The sequence below is a fragment of the Drosophila arizonae genome, chromosome 2, assembly GCF_054131065.1.
Source record: "Drosophila arizonae isolate 15081-1271.41 chromosome 2, UAZ_ARI_1.0, whole genome shotgun sequence".
Lineage (NCBI taxonomy): Eukaryota > Metazoa > Arthropoda > Insecta > Diptera > Drosophilidae > Drosophila > Drosophila arizonae.
The window spans coordinates 18854050-18871356 of NC_142922.1; the positions used below are offsets into that span (position 1 = coordinate 18854050).

General features: G+C 41.0%; 1 protein-coding gene and 1 long non-coding RNA gene across 3 annotated transcripts in view; one reads left to right on the top strand and one right to left on the bottom strand.

Annotated features, from left to right (window-relative positions):
* GluClalpha (glycine receptor alpha 1) overlaps window positions 1-8447 on the bottom strand; it is a 46938-nt gene extending 38491 nt beyond the window's left edge. The window contains exon 1 of one of the 2 annotated variants that reach the window (XM_089462756.1): window positions 7913-8447. The gene's annotated coding sequence lies outside the window, so the exon portion shown is untranslated. Of the gene's footprint in view, window positions 1-3889; window positions 6767-7912 lie in introns of those variants that run through there. The other variant, XM_089462757.1, reaches the window with a different exon arrangement.
* On the top strand, window positions 2795-3569 carry LOC149270490 (uncharacterized). The gene is made up of 2 exons (XR_016268650.1): window positions 2795-3009; window positions 3084-3569. It is a non-coding gene; the product is annotated as an uncharacterized LOC149270490 (long non-coding RNA).
* Window positions 8448-17307: the final 8860 nt, after the last annotated feature.

The following is a 17307-nucleotide window of genomic DNA, read 5'->3' on the forward strand; positions in this document are numbered from 1 at the left end:
CAACAGGGAGAAACAACTGGAAATGCCCTTCCTGAATGGCTCGATTTGAAATATGTCAAAATGATAATATTAATAATTGAGATAAGATTATGCCTATATTGTTGTGGCATTGTTTCAAAGTAAACTTCTGAGTGAGCTTAAAATAAATCTGAATTTTTATTGAAGTCTACAATCCTATAGAAATGTTGAATATAAAGCATGAAATATGGGAAGCTCAGCTCCGTTCATTTACGAGATTCGTTTTTGCTTTTTATAGATAACAACATTAAATAGTCGCCGACTTCAGCGATTTTAATTTAATGTTCTCCACGAAACCTAAATCAATAGATGTATCAAATTTTATTATTATGGCGGGTTCTCATAGCACTGCAATGGTCGGGACGATGCATAAAAAGAAATAGTATTTACTTTAGTTTATGACTGCAGTAGTGCAGCACATGCTGCGTGACTAAGTTGTGTTACCCGAGCATAAAGTGTATATAAAAATATGCACATAAAGCGTCCATAATAAATGCCACAGTATGAGCTGTGTGTGCATGTGTTGCTGTGTGTGTGTGTGTGTGTGTGTGTGTGTGTGTGTTTGTGTGCCTGTGTGTGTGCAGTACAATAAACTCTGGGAATGGCAAAATAAAAATGCGGTGCATAAAAATAAGTTGGCAGTTGTCTGAAGCTGCTGCTCCTGCTGGGTGAATGGCCAGGTGTGCATATAACTTGTATCTACAGGGTATATGGGGTATGCGAAGACACGCTAAATAGCTAATTGACTGTGCTTATTTGTTGATAAGATACTACTGCACTAATCAATGATAGAGATAACAGACTGTTCACAGCTAATTTGATACTAAAATATATTGATTAGCTTAACATTGACGCGAGCTGCGCCTTGTTCCCACAAATTCCAACAATATTTAGCAATTCTCTTACAAATGCCACTCCAATTGGCTTGTAATATTGAAAATTTGTTTTCGATTAATTGCCGCAACAGAGGCTGCTTGAAGCTAATTTCATTTATCTGGTTATTGTTTGGTATCCCTACAATGTTGTTCGAGTAATGAAAGCTAATGAAATTCAAATTTCTTGGGCCATGCATTCTATTTGGCGCAACTACAACAGCAGATGGCGCCACTTACAATTTGCGACTTCTCTCACTGGCGCTTAGAGTTCGAAACGCAGAAAGGGTATTTATGTAGTACATTATTTTTAACGACTCTCCGGCCATTGTTGTTGGCAGAGGTCCCGCTGCTCCGCTGTGGCCGCTGCTGCTGCTTCTGTTGCTGCTGATAATAATCTGCAAATCAGCTTAAAAGGTACGGGAAAATATCACAGTTCCACAAACAACTTGAACCGTATAACTTTACAAATCAAAAACTTTTTGAATACGGACCAGTTGTCCGATCCAGCGAGCCAACGCGCCACTTGAGCTTTTGTTGTTGTTGTTGTTTTTTTTTTTTTATGCTTTTATTTAACATTCATTTTAGCATTTTGTTTGCTATAGTCCGTGGCTTTCGTTTGACTATTTATATATACGTATATGTATATGTATATGTATGTATATGTATATGTATATATGTATATAAATATGTGTTGTTCTCGCTGCCCGCAGACGCCACAACAAAGCACTTTTATTTATTTATTTTTTTATTTGTATGTGTGTGTGTAGATGAGTGTATTTGGGGGCTGCTGCTAGAATGCCGGAAACGTGACTTATTTGATATTTATGTACTTTTTAGCCAGCGACAAAACTAAAATCCTCGCATTTTGTTTATGCAATAAAAAGCAAAGCGCCGTCTCGCATCGCCTCGCCTTGCCTCGTTCCAAAGCCGCAAATTTATACAATACAAAACAATTAGATAAGAGCATGGGGAGGAAGAAACCCAGACACACCCACACCCACACACAGAGTCATGTGACAGGCATTTTATGTTTTTTAATTTCTAGCTGGCGCTTAATTAGAAAGAATTTTTTGTTGTTCCTTTTTGTCCAAGTACGTGCTGAGCGATGTGCCACATGGCGTATGTGCAATATGCAAATGCGACTGCATTTTGCATTCAGAAATTGAAATCAACGAGCTTACAACTTGATAGGTTTTTATGCCCCGTTTTAGTTGTCACGCCCGCTACCCTCTCTTCCCTCCCCCCTCTCCTTTCTCGCAGCCATTTGTTACGTTTCGTTGCGCTTGCCGTTACCATTTTTTCCCATACACACACAAACACACATGCCATGCAGTTGTTGTGCTTGCTGTTTGACATGCATCGATTACATAAATGGAAAACAGTGGAAGGCAGACGGCTGCGGGTAGTTGTATAGTACGACATAAGTCACGAAGCTCTTGCTAATGATGAGCACCATCATGATTTTTCAATTAACCGAATGAGCAGAAGGTTGCCACTGTGCAGCAGCATGTCATTCCCGCTCATTCGATGTGGCGCAACAACGAGCCATGGCGCATATGTGACAATCACAGCAATGACACAGAGAACAGAGAGAGAGAGAGGGAGGGAGAGAGATAGAGAGGGAGAGAGAGAGAGAGGGAGAGAGAGAGAGAGGGGGAGTGGGCGAGTCAGAGGCAGAGTGAGGGAAGGAACTAACGAGGATTGGCAACAGAAGTCGGAATCACTGAATAGAGCGTCGCAGCAAAGGTACACAAATTACTAAGATTGCACGAGATAATGCGAAGTGACTCAAAGAGCAAGCACAAAACTTTTGATGATGAATCGAAAAAAAAACAGACCTAACGAAAATTATGACAAAGCAAAATAAAATAGCGTTGTAAGCTTAAACTAAAACTTTGTGCTAGACAGTACGTATTCTAACAACTGGGCTGGGGATGAAGATATTTTATAAAATTTACAAGTGTATTACAATACTTGACGTACGATTAAATTATTATTTCGTCATTAATCAACACAGGTGTTAAGGTTTCACTGTAAAACTTGAAAAGAAAACCCATCGAATAGGCTTTGAAATAATAATTGAAATTGTTTTTTTCAAGAGGCAAAAATTTTTGCTGTAAGTTAAAAGTTTTTTTCTGCAATTAAAAAACACCTTAAAAAAAAAACAAAAAAAAAAAACGGTATCATAAGTTTTAGTACGAGACGTAACCATGTCCGGGAGCAACCATCTGATTAAGATTTTTCCGGAAACGGATCTGGCCGATATTCAGCGAATCGAGCTGAATGCCGTGCGGGAGATGGTGTTACGAAGCACCGAGGAAAAAGAACTGGAGACCATGAAAAATCCTAAACCGCAATCACGTATTGAGGCCATGGATCAACTATCGTTTTGGGGAGATAAAAAAGCGGAAGAGAAGAAGAAGAAATTCGCATTCATAACACCCACTGATGATTTTATACCCCTGAAGACTAGCAAGTGAAGTGGAGTGGGGCAGCGCACCGATGACCAGCCAAGTGTGTCTAAGATGCTGACCAGCAACAATTACATCAAGCACCATATATAGAGAACATTATAATGCTGAAAGGGAAATAATGCCCAACTAAGCGTCTAATGCAAACAAAGTGCCAACATTTGACTCTTGATGAATGTGCAGCCAATAAATCCATTTATGCTAAGCACTTGCTTATTATTACAATCCGCAATGCTGCACACACGTATATATACACACACACACACATACATACAGTCAACAACACATCAACATTTAACCCTAATTTGCATTTATGTGCACATGAAAGCTGTTTGGTTTATAGTAGGGACCCGAAACCGCTTTGAAGCCTGGCCTCGGCGATTACCTGGCGAGTGCTTTTGTGTCTTTAGCTCTGCATAAAAGCAATAAAAGGAATTCGCAAAAAAAAGTAGTCAAGCGCACACACACGTGCACACGTTAATGTATAGGCGGCACACTAATACACACAGCTACTTATAAACTCACCTTAATTAAACGTGATTAAGTAGATTTCCTCGTTTTTCTGCTCAACGAACTGTTTAGTTGTCGATGTGTTTGTTGTTTTAGTTTTTTTCTTTTTTTTTTTTTTTTGCTTTTCTTTTTGTGTGTACGTTTGTATGTGTGTGTTTGTATCACTGTGTGGCCTGTGCTTATTAGTGTACATATATACTATGCACCCAATCGACAGTCGGCATAACACACTAGAGCAACTAGTTGGCCACACATTAAACAGATATTATGTCAAGAATTCCATATTCTATGTCTAGCAAATTAACAGAACAAGAGTCGAACAGAAATATTCATTGAAAGGTTTTTTGGCTGAGAAATATATGATTTGGAATTATCAATTTTGTCATTGTCATTGTCATTGTCATTGTCATTGTCATCGTCATTGTCATTGTCATCGTCATTGTTATTGTCATTGTCATTGTCATTGTCATTGTCATTGTCATTTTCATTGTCATTGTCATTGTCATTGTCATTGTCATTGTCATTGTCATTGTCGTTGTCGTTGTCATTGTCATTGTCATTGTCATTGTCATTGTCATTGTCATTGTCATTGTCATTGTCATTGTCATTGTCATTGTCATTGTCATTGTCATTGTCATTGTCATTGTCATTGTCATTGTCATTGTCATTGTCATTGTCATTGTCATTGTCATTGTTTTATTATTGTCATTATCATTAACATTACTCTACATAATTCTGCCGCCACTAATGAGCTATTTCAGCAATGCATTGGGTGAAAAATTTGGTAATTGTACACTCGACTTTTCTATTGAAATAATTTTATTTAATGTATTTCTTTTCTAAATATGATGAGTCGAAACATAAGAGACATTAGTGCAAATGCGTTTTAGTGTGTAATTCTATTCGTCATCGGCGGACCCCATCAAGTGCGCTGGGGGAATCTAGCTGCTCAGTGTTGGCAGCGCACGTTGTTGTAATTTAGTTTCATTTGTGCATGAAAATGAATTTGTATTATTGTTTGCATTAATTTGCCTTATTAATTACATTTATGTCCATTGCCGACAACGACGATTGTTTCTATTTCTTTATATGTATATATAAATATATATATATATTTTTTGTGCTCTCTCTGGCTGTGGTACAGCTCTCCCTAGGGGTAATTTGAGCACTAGCTGTGCGGGCAATCAAATAAATAATGAGGCTGCTGCTGTTGCTGCTGCTGCTGCTGCTGCCACAGTCGCTGCCTCCGTCGCCTACTTCAAGTTTGTTTAATATGCGAAAAACGTTGCAGAACTTTTGCAGCTACTTGTCGTCGGCGGCGGCGCCAACAACAATATTGTTGGTGTGTTTGTAGTTGTTATTGTTGCTTTTGCTGTTGCTGTTGTGATTGTCTATGGCAAGTTGCTTTTATTATTTGTTGCTGCTCGTCTGTATATTTCTATAATTGCCTTTTGCCTTTGTCTGCGCTCAGCGCTCAGCGCCAAGCATCTGTATCTCTGTATCTATGTATCTCTATCTGCAGCTGCCTTGAGTATCTCAACATTTTTGTAAAATTGTTGATTGCTCTCCCCAATTCAGTTCACTCGCTTCTGTTCTCGTTGTTGCTGTTCATATTATTTATTTTTATTTTTTTGACATTTTTCACTAGGGACAAAGTTCAATGGGTTCTTTCATTTATTTTGTATTTTTTGAATTCTCTTTCGTTTCGGTAAATGCATTTGATGCCCTTTGACGATTTCGCGTGCATTTCGAATTGAATTCAATTTGCCACGTGGCGTATGAGCAATGCAATTATGAGCTTATTCAATTTCCAATGAAAGCTGCTTGTATTACGACCTGTCACAGTTAGCTTTGTAACTGGATTCTGTGATTTGTGGTTCTAAATTGCTTCTGAATCGACCCTCATCAGTTAGCATTGATGCCAGAAGCTTTAATAGCGGTTTACTCTAGAAGAGTTGGAAATTGTTTAAGCTTTAACTCATTTGATGGCAATATTGAAAATGAAACGACTTTAAGCTTTAGCTAGATAAGAGATATATGCAGATAGCAGATTTATATTCCAGATAATTTGCGAAACATGTTTTGAATGTTAAAATTTTTTATTTGATATAGTAATGAGGTAAACTCCTGGACTACTTTACTTTTGGTATACTTTTAAAATGTTGCAATATTTTCAATGCATGTGGAGAGCCTTCAAAGCATACTTCCATCACTTGAACAAACGAAAATCATGTTCAATATGTCATTGCATGATTGAGCTAAAAATGAGACAATAAATATATCAAAACAATGTTGAGCGCTTAAATAAACATGAGCGTAAAATATTATTAGATATGGACTAAGAATAGTCCTCAAAATCATTTCAAAAAGTGGCTCGCTAAGTGAGTTCCATAAAACATAGTCACAAAGTTATATTTTTGGCCAGTCACTTAGGTTGAGCTGCTGTCGACTACTTGGGGAAACTCTCTGGCGGAACTGGGCGGGAACGTGGGAGCAGTGAAGTGAAGTAAGAAAAATAAAATAAAAACAACTTAAATGTCAACTCGCAAAAGCTAAAACACTTCACAATCAACTTGTGCATAAAACTCGCTGCGCTGGAAACAAAAAAAAAAAAAAAAAAGCAGAAAAAAAATCGTACATACAAAAGCCCGCGCACGTCAACCTCAAGCAGCGCACTAGGCCACGTTGATTTACGCACACACACACACACACATAGACACTTGGAGACTGAGAGAGAGAAAGATAGTGAGTCACACACATGCTGAGCGCAATAACAACAATAAAAAAAAGCAAAATGGAAGAAAGAACGAGAATAACAACAAGCAAACAACGAAAAAAGACTTCCGTGTTGATTGTTTTGTTTTGCTTGTGCGAACGGAGACGACGTCAACGTCAACGACAAGCGCCATAAAAAGCGACTACGTCTGCGAAAATCACTTTAAAAACAAGTGAAAGGCGAACAGAGTGTACACCGCACACACACACATGGAGACACACACACAGCATCATGGAGCAGTCAGTGGGCTCAAACCTGTCCATCAACAAAACTATTGCAACAATAAACAAGAACAATTTGACAATTGAAGTGCTGCTCCAAGACAGCAGCAAAGGCAAAAGCAGCAGCAACTACAACAACAACAGCAACAAGAGAAGTAGAGAGCCAAGAACTCAGCCAGAACTACTGAGAAGTAGTCGATTGGCTGGGTGGGTTGGCGGAGGGGGTAGGGGGACTGGCCTAGGCACTTGAGCACAGTTTCCGGTCATTTACACGTACACATGCCGCACATGGCATGCCAATCTCAGCCTGTATATATCTGTGTGTGTGTGTGTGTGTGTTTGTGTGTATTTTGCTGACACACTATCCTACATTTTTATTGGCTTTGCCCATCAAGCAGCCGCCCATTGCTCTAATTGTGGCACAGCTTCATGCTGTTATCGTTATCTCAATGGCCGCAAGGTCAGTTGTTCAAGAAAATTCAATTTCGATTCACGTAATTGTTTAGTTTTGTTTACACATTGTATCAATTTTCGCCAGGCGGGAGCCAACGCTCAAAAATTGGCCAACACAATTAGCACACAGACTCGCAATCGCAGGCGCTCACACACACACACTCGCACACTCGCACACTCACACACATACACAGAGACACTGGGACAATAAATAGCGACAGCAGCAAAGAAATTGCTGAGCTAGCAGCAGCATAAAAGTATGCTACGAAAAATTACAAAAGGCAACTGAACCAAAAACTCAGCACAACTGGGATGCCAATTGCTCTGCACAGGCTCCACGTGCAGACCAGCTGAGAGCCGAGTGTGCGAGAAGAGAAGAGAAGCGTGCATTGAAAGAGAGCGCATGCTGCTCTTTGCGCAACTGCCGCGTGTTGTTCTTGGTGTTGCTGCTGCTGCTGCTTCTGTTGCTGCTGCTGCTGCTGCTGCTGCTGCTGCTGCTGTCGCTGCCTCCTGTAGGATCAGGGTGTGGTGAGTATGCTGCCAGCACTCGATTCTTGCTCTTGCTGTAAAATTAATGCTGCGCCCTACCTGCTGCTGGCGTCGCTGTCGGCGTCGCTGCTGTTATTACTGCTGCTGCTTCTGCTTCTGCTGCTGCTGCTGTTGGCGTCGGCGGCGGCGGTTGCCGTTGAACGAATTTTTCTGCCGCTGCGCTGCGCGTTTTCCACTGTATTTTTTGGTATGCTTGCTTTCTTTTTAGCTGATATGTGACACGCAGCGCTCGCACACACACACACAGACACGGACACAGACACACATACACACAAACAGAGACACAGACACACGCTCACAGTCACACGCGCGCGACAATTTTGCCGTGTTGTTATTGTCACTGCTGCTGCTATTGCTGTTGTTGTTTGTGTTTCACATTTTATCACACACGAGTGTTACATGCGCTGTGCTCTTCCTCTTGTTGTTGTTCTTCTTCTTCTTCCACTCGATGGACGCTCTGCAGGCAACTTGTGTATTTTCTGTTTATGACTATCTCGATACGCTGCTATTGCGCTTAGCCGCTGCACAAACCGCACACGTCAACTGTCTGTACCTGACTGACTGGCTGGCTGAGCATGCCAAAGAGTCCAGCGCGTCCACAAAAGCTGCTGCTGCTGCTGCTGCTGCTGCTGGCGCTGCCACTGCCATTGTGTGTGAGAGAGAGAGAGAGAGAGTGGGAGAGAGTGGAAAGCAAATCATGAGCGAGAGCAAAATCGATGGCAGCGCCGACTCTGTCGGAATGTGGATGCTGCAAAGCGAGAACAGCGACAACATCTTCGTTCGGCTCTTCGTGTATTTTTCATTTTTGTTTGGCTTGGTGCACGCCTCAGTCGCTGCCGGCGTCGCTGCTCGCTGTTTTGATTTATTTTTGTGGTAGGTTCTGCTGAGATTATCAAAGAGCAAAAGCTAAGAGCAACCAAAAGCAGCTTCAGCTGCCACACAGCCACAGCCTCGAAAATTTCGCATAACTACGGCTATTTTGAGAATTGCCTTTCATTTGCAATTCATAGCCAACGGCGCTGACCCAGAAACTCCCCAAGGAACGAACGCACACACACACAGACAGACAGTGCCTGCTAACTCATGTTGACAACTATAAATAAGACAAGACCCAGTGCAAAATTGATGTTACTTGTAGCATCTTCTTCCTTTTCGTATTATCATTGGCCATATTGAAATCAACAAATTTGAAATCAAATACGCTGCATATATAATTTGCAGGCATCAATCGAACGGCCAGGGCCCCCAGTTGCCAGTTGGCAGTTGGCAGTTGGCAGTTCCGTCCGCAAGCAAATATCATGAAAATGTATATGCACATATATTTATATATGAACAAAATAAATAAACATTTATAAATATTTGGCCATCTACAGTTACACAGCTTAACAAAAGGTCTCTGCTATTCTCGGGCCGGGCTATTCGAATTGGGAGTTGTTGCTGTTTCTGTTTTTTCTTTTAAGCGGCGGCTGCTCTTTATGCAAACTCTGCCCCCTCTATTGCTGTTATTGTTGTTGTTGTTGCTGCTGCTGCCGTGTTTTCACTGTGTTTGTGTGCGTAAGCGGCTCATGAATATGTAAATTGTTATTATTGCATATTGTTCAGTGGCAGCAGCAGCGGCAGCAGCAGGAGCAGGAGCAAGAACAGCAGGAGCTTTGCCAGCTCTGATCTGTGTGTGTGGCCTAAACAATGGCAGCAACAGCGGAAGCAGGTAAAGAATAAAAATAAAGAAAATTTCACTTAAATATCTGCCGTGGAAATGTACTCGCGCTTTTCTCTTATAATTACTTCGGCATAGCGGCGCGTAATGGGAATTTGCCTCTATTTGAATTCATGTTTATTCAACGAATTCCTTTGGCTTATTTAAATACATTTTGGGCGCCCATCAAAATTAATGTTAATTGCACGAATCGCATTATTATATTCCAAAGTAATTTCTTGTATTGAATTTGAGTTGAGGCTATTCCAATTCCAGGGAATATCCTATTTGCTAACTAGACTTTTATTTCATTGACCTTTCAGTTTCTTCTCTGCAGCAGCAGCTGCAGCAGCAGTTCTGGGCGAATGTACAAAATGTAAGCTATACCTTTTCCTTTTAGCCAGAGGCTTTTATTAGAAAAGCGGCCAAATACCTTAGCAGCCAATTTTCTAGTCAATATCCTTAATCAAATTGCAAAATAAAGTGCGCAGCAGAGCAGCAGCATTTCGAGAGGATAGACAGGAGAACATCAAATAAAGTTCTAATACTCTTTACCTTTAATATATTGTTAAATGTGGAACAAAATTAAATAAACTTTCATTAGTCTTATGCTACACAAAATTAATAAATTTTAATTATGTTTAATTATTAATTATTAATTTCATGAGACATGTTTATTTTTTTCAATTTTTCCTTTGTTAAATATTGCTGCGTATACTTAATATTTTTGTGTGAAAAACACATTTTCCACTACCTAATTTCTTGGTATTAGCTCAAATTGTTATTTATTTGATATGCGAGCATATAAATTATGAAAGGCAGATGCAGACTTGTTGAGATTTATGAGCTGAAACAGACAGCGTCAAGTTAACTTACCTGGAATTATTGTCAATAGCAATGCCTAGGCAACAAAGTAATGGCCATAGCGCACACACACACACACACACACACGCATACACACCGACACACATGCCCATTCTGGTACTTGACGCCGTCTTGACAACCTGAAACATGCGCTAGAACAAGAAGACATTTGCCGCGTCGCCTCTGATTGGCAGCTCTCCGAGTCAGTCAAAGTTGAGGCCGAAGTAGAAGGCAAAAATCATCATTGACTTCGTTCGCTGTGTGTGTGTGTGTGTATGGGTGTGTGTGTGTGCGTGCCACACGCTGTCGTCATCGCCATCATCGTCATCTATAATAACATCAAACAGCGCTGTCCAGAGCAGCATAGCCCAGCCAAGCTGAAAACCCAGTGCCCATGTCTATCCAGCTCTAGTGCCCAGACCCGGACCCACTCCCATTCCCATTCCCACTCTCATTCCCACTCCCATTGCCATTCCCATTTCCACGCAACTCCCCGCTTGTTATCACGCGCAATAAAAACCAAGTTGGATTTTTTGCTCTACTTGATTTTTTTTTTCGCTTTTTTTTTGTATTTGTTTCTGCATACTCTACTAAAGGATACTCTGAATCTCACTTGAAGATGGCAATGTGTCAATGGGAGTGGCTATGAAAGGAATTAGTTCAAAGCTTCTTGACTTCGTTATGTTCTTCTCCTTTTTGGGGAATTTTATATGAAATTGTAGTGGCTAGAAAGTGGGTTACTTTTGCAATAGGTATACATTTATAATGTTGTATGTATAATATATTTTATTTAAGAGTAAATTTCATATTAGCATATATTTGTAGATTAGATTAGCTAAAAGCTTAATTATACCCTGAACCCATTTTTTTTCATTATTATATATATATTATATAGTATATTATAGTAACTCCATCAACATTTACTCTCATAATGGAAATCAAACTCATCCTATTTCGTTTTACTTAAATACTCATTCTAAGTAATTGTAGCCAGCATAATCTGTAGCTTAAACATTTGATTATCGGTGGAAAATAAATCATTTTAAATTAGTCAAAATGTGAACAGAAGCTAATCGCAAATCAATTGTATATATTTAGAGCGCCTCGATGCCTAAATGATATATAGCATGTTTATGCAGGCGAAAATGTTATCTTTAGTTAATGGCGAATCATAAATTTTTGCGACGTGCATTCGGCAAATGCTCAATCATTTTAATAGACCCCACCGACGAGGGCATATAATCTTCGTCAAAGATAAATATCCGTTTCTGTTTTTTTTTTCACTCGCTTTTTTTGATGCTTACTTGATTTTTCCTTCCTTACGATTTTCAAACATTTACTTTCGCTTTTCGCAAACGAAAACATAGACAAACACACAAACACAGACACACACATAGAGGCTAGCTCACACCAGTGCACACGTATTCAAATTCTGAAGGTTTGGGTTTGTGTGTAGGTCGATGGGGCGATGGGTGGTGGGCGGTGGGTGGCGGAAAGGGGCGAGCATAGGCCGAGGTAAGGTAGCTAGAGCCGAGGGGCTGTCAGTTGGCGCATAAAAAACGCCGTGTACGCAGGCGAAAATTGTTGTTGTAGTGGGAGACTTTGCCGTAGGGCGGGGCGGAGTGGCGCGGCCGGTATGCTTTGCTTTGTGTGGGGTGTGGCACGCCCAGCAACTGTGCTGCCGGCTGGCGACGTCGTCGCCTGAATGCGCGTTTAGTTTCAAGTGTTATTTTTGTGCTAGAAGCAGCCGCCAACGAGGACATCTCGTCGCCTCGTCCTTATGAAAGCGGCCACTGCTTCGTTTTTCTACGTCTTCGGCGTTGCCAACGATGTTGTCGCCGTCGCCATCGCCGTCGTCGTCGTCGTCATCGTCATCGTCATCGTCATCGTCGTCTGTTTTGGCTGAAGTGCGTAATTGATGTGAAAAGTGGCAACAAACTGTTTTTTATTTGCGCTTGCTTTCAATTTGTTTAAATTGCTGGGCGCTGTCGTCGTTGCTGGGCGTGCCAATGTGTACACACGTACAGCCACACTCACACCAATACACACGCACACACACACACTCACGCCAATACACACATTCAAAAACGCTGATTGAAGTTTTATTGAATTTTAAAGTGTACTGTCCGCATCGGATTCAGTTTCTGGTTCCGTTTGTCTAGCAATATCTGTTGTCCTCTCTCTCTCTCTCTCTCTCTCTCTCTCTCTCGCTTTCTCATTCTGTATTCCTCTCTAGCTCACTCTGCCACTCTCTCTCTCTCTCTCTCTCTCTCTTGCTCACTCTCACTGTCTCGCTTTGACTAACATGCTTTTTGAGTGTTTTATTGTTGACACAAATAATGTCACTCAAATGTCGAAAAGAGGCCGCTGTTTTTTGCGGCTGCGGTGATGCTACCTGCCAAACATCTTCTTCTTCTGCTACTTCATCTTCTTCTGGTACTTCTTAGCGCACGCTGAGGTTTGACATACATTAAAGCAAGTTTGTCAGGTGCGTTAGGCAGCTTGTCGACGCCAAGTTGTTGCCGCAAAATAGCCAAATAGCTATTGGTAATGCTAGAAAGATAAAAATAAATGTCACATTTAGCTCGCCGACGCTTGAGCGGGAGAAATTGAGATACTTTCTTAAGTACTTCTGACATTTACATCTGTAACTAATAGATTACATCAATTGACTTCAAATTTGTATTTTTGTCCGTCTGTCTGTGTGTGTGTTTGTGTGCCTCTGCCAACACGTTTCAAGCATTTAAAGCAATCAAATCGTGGAGTATAATAGAAATTGGTTGCACGTCTTAAGCTGTTGTTCGGCAGAAACCGAGAAGAAATTCAATTCAAAGGTTGTTCGGGCTTTGCTTTACCGCAGGTAGTTCTTTATAAATGTTGGGAATAACTATATAATATCAGATTTGATTATATGGAAATTTATTTAGAAAAACTCTATCTATAAAATATATATTATTATTATATAATTTATTTATTTATATGGGACACACTTGATTTGTAATCAATTTACTGCATACAAGAGTGTTGTGTTTAAAAATTTTTTTTTTTAATTTAAGAATACAGGACTCATTGTCTTTTTCTACTTAAATATAATTATATTTTTATAATATGGAAATTGATTCTTTAGAGTTTAACATACATATTATTATATAATTAACCATTTGGAACCTATACAAACAATTTGTATAAAATGCTTTACTTATTTAGTGCCAACCAAAATGATTAGAAATTTAATGATAAATTTATAGATTTATAAATATTTTCGTTTGCCCTTTAGCTCTGACCCATAATCGGCCTATCGGCCGTCGCTGTGCTTGCGCCTTGAGTATTCAAATTAATGTAGCTAACCCAAGCAAATTTGTTTAACCTCGCTAAGCACTGTGGGGCCACATGGGCCATTAACACTTTAGATGCGGCGCAGTCAAGCCAGCCGAGCTGAAGACGAACTGGAACTGGCACTGACCCACAGAGACAATAAAGTTCAATATTAATGCACCCTTTGACACACACGCACACAGAGAGAGAGAGAGAGAGAAAGAGAGAGAGAGAGAGAGAGAGAGAGAGAGAATGAGAGGAGTGCTGCAAACAGCAACAGTTCGAGCCCCCAAATCGGGCGCCATAAATATAAGACAAACAGGCTACTTAAACGTACAAAAAAGAGGAAAAGAAGAAGAAGCGAGAAGCAAAAATTTTAATGATCTGTCATAAAAGTGTGCAGCCGAAGACAACGGAATTCCCAGCGGCAGTTGCTGAAAATTGAGCGTGGGTTCGACTCAAACTCTGCCCCACATAAAACTGAATTTATTAGCATTGCATACTTTTGAGGGCAATCAAGTAACCGAAGAAGATGCCCACCCCCGCACACACACACACACAAACACACACACACACACACAGACTCACTCTGCTGGTCAGAAGTGTTGCCGAAAGAGAGACAGGCAGAGAGGGAGCTCGAGAGAGAGAGAGAGAGTGGGGCAGTGTTGTACAAATCCTTTTAAGCACTGTGGCGCCACCTAGCGGGCGCCGTTTATGTGTCGCAGCGGCAGCAATTAATTCCGAAATCACAATAGCCATAAAGATGATGATGCGACTACAATTTGAATGGCAGGCCACAGGGCAGGGCAGGACAGCATACCCCACAGTCCCCTCTTCAACTAACCCCTGCTCCGCTTAGCCGGCTAGTGGAGAAGCGGGTGTGGCTGGAGGGGAGGCTGTGGCTGTCAGTGTCAAAGACACGAGCAAATTGACAACAATGGCGACAAGCGGTGGCCGTAATAAGTAGTGCTACTCTCGCCGCCCCGCCCCGCCCCGCCCGCTCGCCTATCCTGATGCCACACCCCCTGGCTCAGCCTTGGGCTTGCCGGCCATTAAATCAACGCAGGACATTGGCAGGACTCGGGCGCTGCCAATGCGGCACAATATATCAAACTTTATGTTGATTTGAGTGGCCCGCCAAAAACTTTGCGCCCCGCCGACTGTAACTGAAGCCGGGCTGCGGGCAGCGGGCCGGATCCGGGTTCGGGTTCGGGCTAAGGTCCGCATATTTTTTTGTGTCATTGTCTCCTTTTATTGATTTATTTTGGCTCTCTTCTTTTGCAGTGCCGTTTTTTTTTTTTTTGTATTTTTATTTTATCATTTGTGGATTTTATTTGTGTGCTTATTTTTGATTAGATTTATTTATTTTTATTTGTGCTGAGCCGTCGTTACGTTTCCGTTTGCGGGCGCCGTCGATGCCGATGAAATTTAATAATTCCACTTAATGCAATAATAATTTCGTCGCCTTTTGTTGTGGCCCGGCCGAGGCACGGCTGAGGCACGGGCACGAAGTCGACAACAGACAGACAGAGGACATCGTCCTGCTCCTCTGATTCTCTGCTTACTGCTTGCTAACCTCATCCCACACAACTGTCATCATGGTCGTCATCGTTTTGTGGTGTTCGCCGCATAATTTGTGCGAAATTTGTCAGATTGCTGGCACATCTCGAGGCGCTTAAGTCTGAGTAATAGTGCCCAGATGCTGGGCAAAAGGGGGCTGGCCGTGGCATTTGTAATATGTTTTATTTGACTTGTAGCAGCTGCAGGCATTCTTCCGTTCGGCCTCATCCTCTTCCATCCAAGGGCAATAAACACAGAAACTTCAAGTAATTGACGCGCTTTACTCCAGGGATACAGTCAGCAGAGAGCCGAGCAGCGAGCAGCGAGCAGCCAGGGCCCATCACTGATTACAATTGGATGCTTTGGTAATTGCGGCTAAATGACTGCCGAATAGGTAAATAAATAGTATACTTAAGTGCGCGGAGTGAGTAATGGACCCGAGCTAAAGCTACAATTGCCATTGACTGGAGTTTGTGTTGAGAGCAGCAACAACAGCAACAACAGCAACGGCGATTGACTTTTTAAAATGCGCACAGAAGTGACTCAACTATAAACAATTTTGATTTGGCAGAGCTACGTCGAGCAAAGCTCACAACAGTTGAAAGACAGAAGTGTCTGGAAACAGAAATTGCAATAGCTGACTTTGTTCTTTAGTAAAGGAAAGCAAATGATCATAGAAGCAAGAGATTCTGAAAATAATTATACTGAAACCCTATTCATTTTTCTTGTATTTCATTGCATATATATTATATCTCATTATATTCTTTACATATCTTATGTATATATCTTCAATATCTTCAATATCTTAGTATAAGAGTATAGTAACTCCACACAATTCAAGTCATTTATTTTCCCCTTTTTCTAATCTAATTTTTCCTTTCTTTATTTAAATTGATTTCTTCGTTGTTTGTTTTATTTTTTATTTTTATTTATGATTCCTGAGTCTTTAGTACCTCAAATATTTCTTTCACTTCTCAGCATAAAACGCCCAAACGTTGTTGCTTTGCCCGGCCACGCCCTCAATATACTTCCGTAAAACTCACACGCACTTGATCTACGAATATGGTTGAACGCCCCTCTTCGAGCTGCGTGCGTCGATTATTGTAATTGATTTGCACAATTGAATAGCAGGCGAGGACACGCATAAATCAAACACATACGCACACACAAACACACGCGCATCACACGCACACACGCACATTACATGTGCATCAATTATTGAGGTCTGTCGTCATTTATGCTGTGCATCACATAGAAAATAAAAGTGAAACAAAGCATGTTGAAATAAGTATATACATATATGTATATATATATATACTTCCCCTCTCATCCTCCACCCTATGAACAATGTGAGGGCTGTCACGCACGGAAGTTTTATTGTTTAGCAAATGCTCAAATCGAATGCTTGTCAGCCGATTACGGGCCTACAATTTGCCCGTTTCTGCGATTCGCGCATCGTTGCCGATCAATTATGCAAATGGGCACGGCGACATATTCAATAATAAAGTGACGTCGTCGCCGGCAGCGGCGTCGGCAGCGGCGCACGCATGCCACAGCATTTATTAAAAGCACTCACATTTATGTATTACGTATACGCAATGTGCGACTGTCAGCCAAAAACAACAGCAGCAAAAATATCAGAAAATAAAAGACACCAGGGCAGTCAAAGCGTATGTGCATAAAAACACACACACACACACGCACACACACACATGTCGACATACGCGAACAGCTGCTTGTACGGCGAAATACGAGCTCAGTCCGTATGAAGCTGTAAGCGTCGCTGTAGCTGCGCCGAATTATGCCATCGAATTGTCAGAGTTGTCGCCAAAAATACAAGCAAATATAATCAATTGAAATGTTGCGTATACGCAGTGTTGGCCAGATTGCTTTTGGAAAGAATTGGAGACAACAGCTTTTCCAGTTGCTGTGGGAGAGACTGAAATTTGAGATGTCTATATTAAAAATTTATCACAAAGAAAAAATGAAAAAATAATGA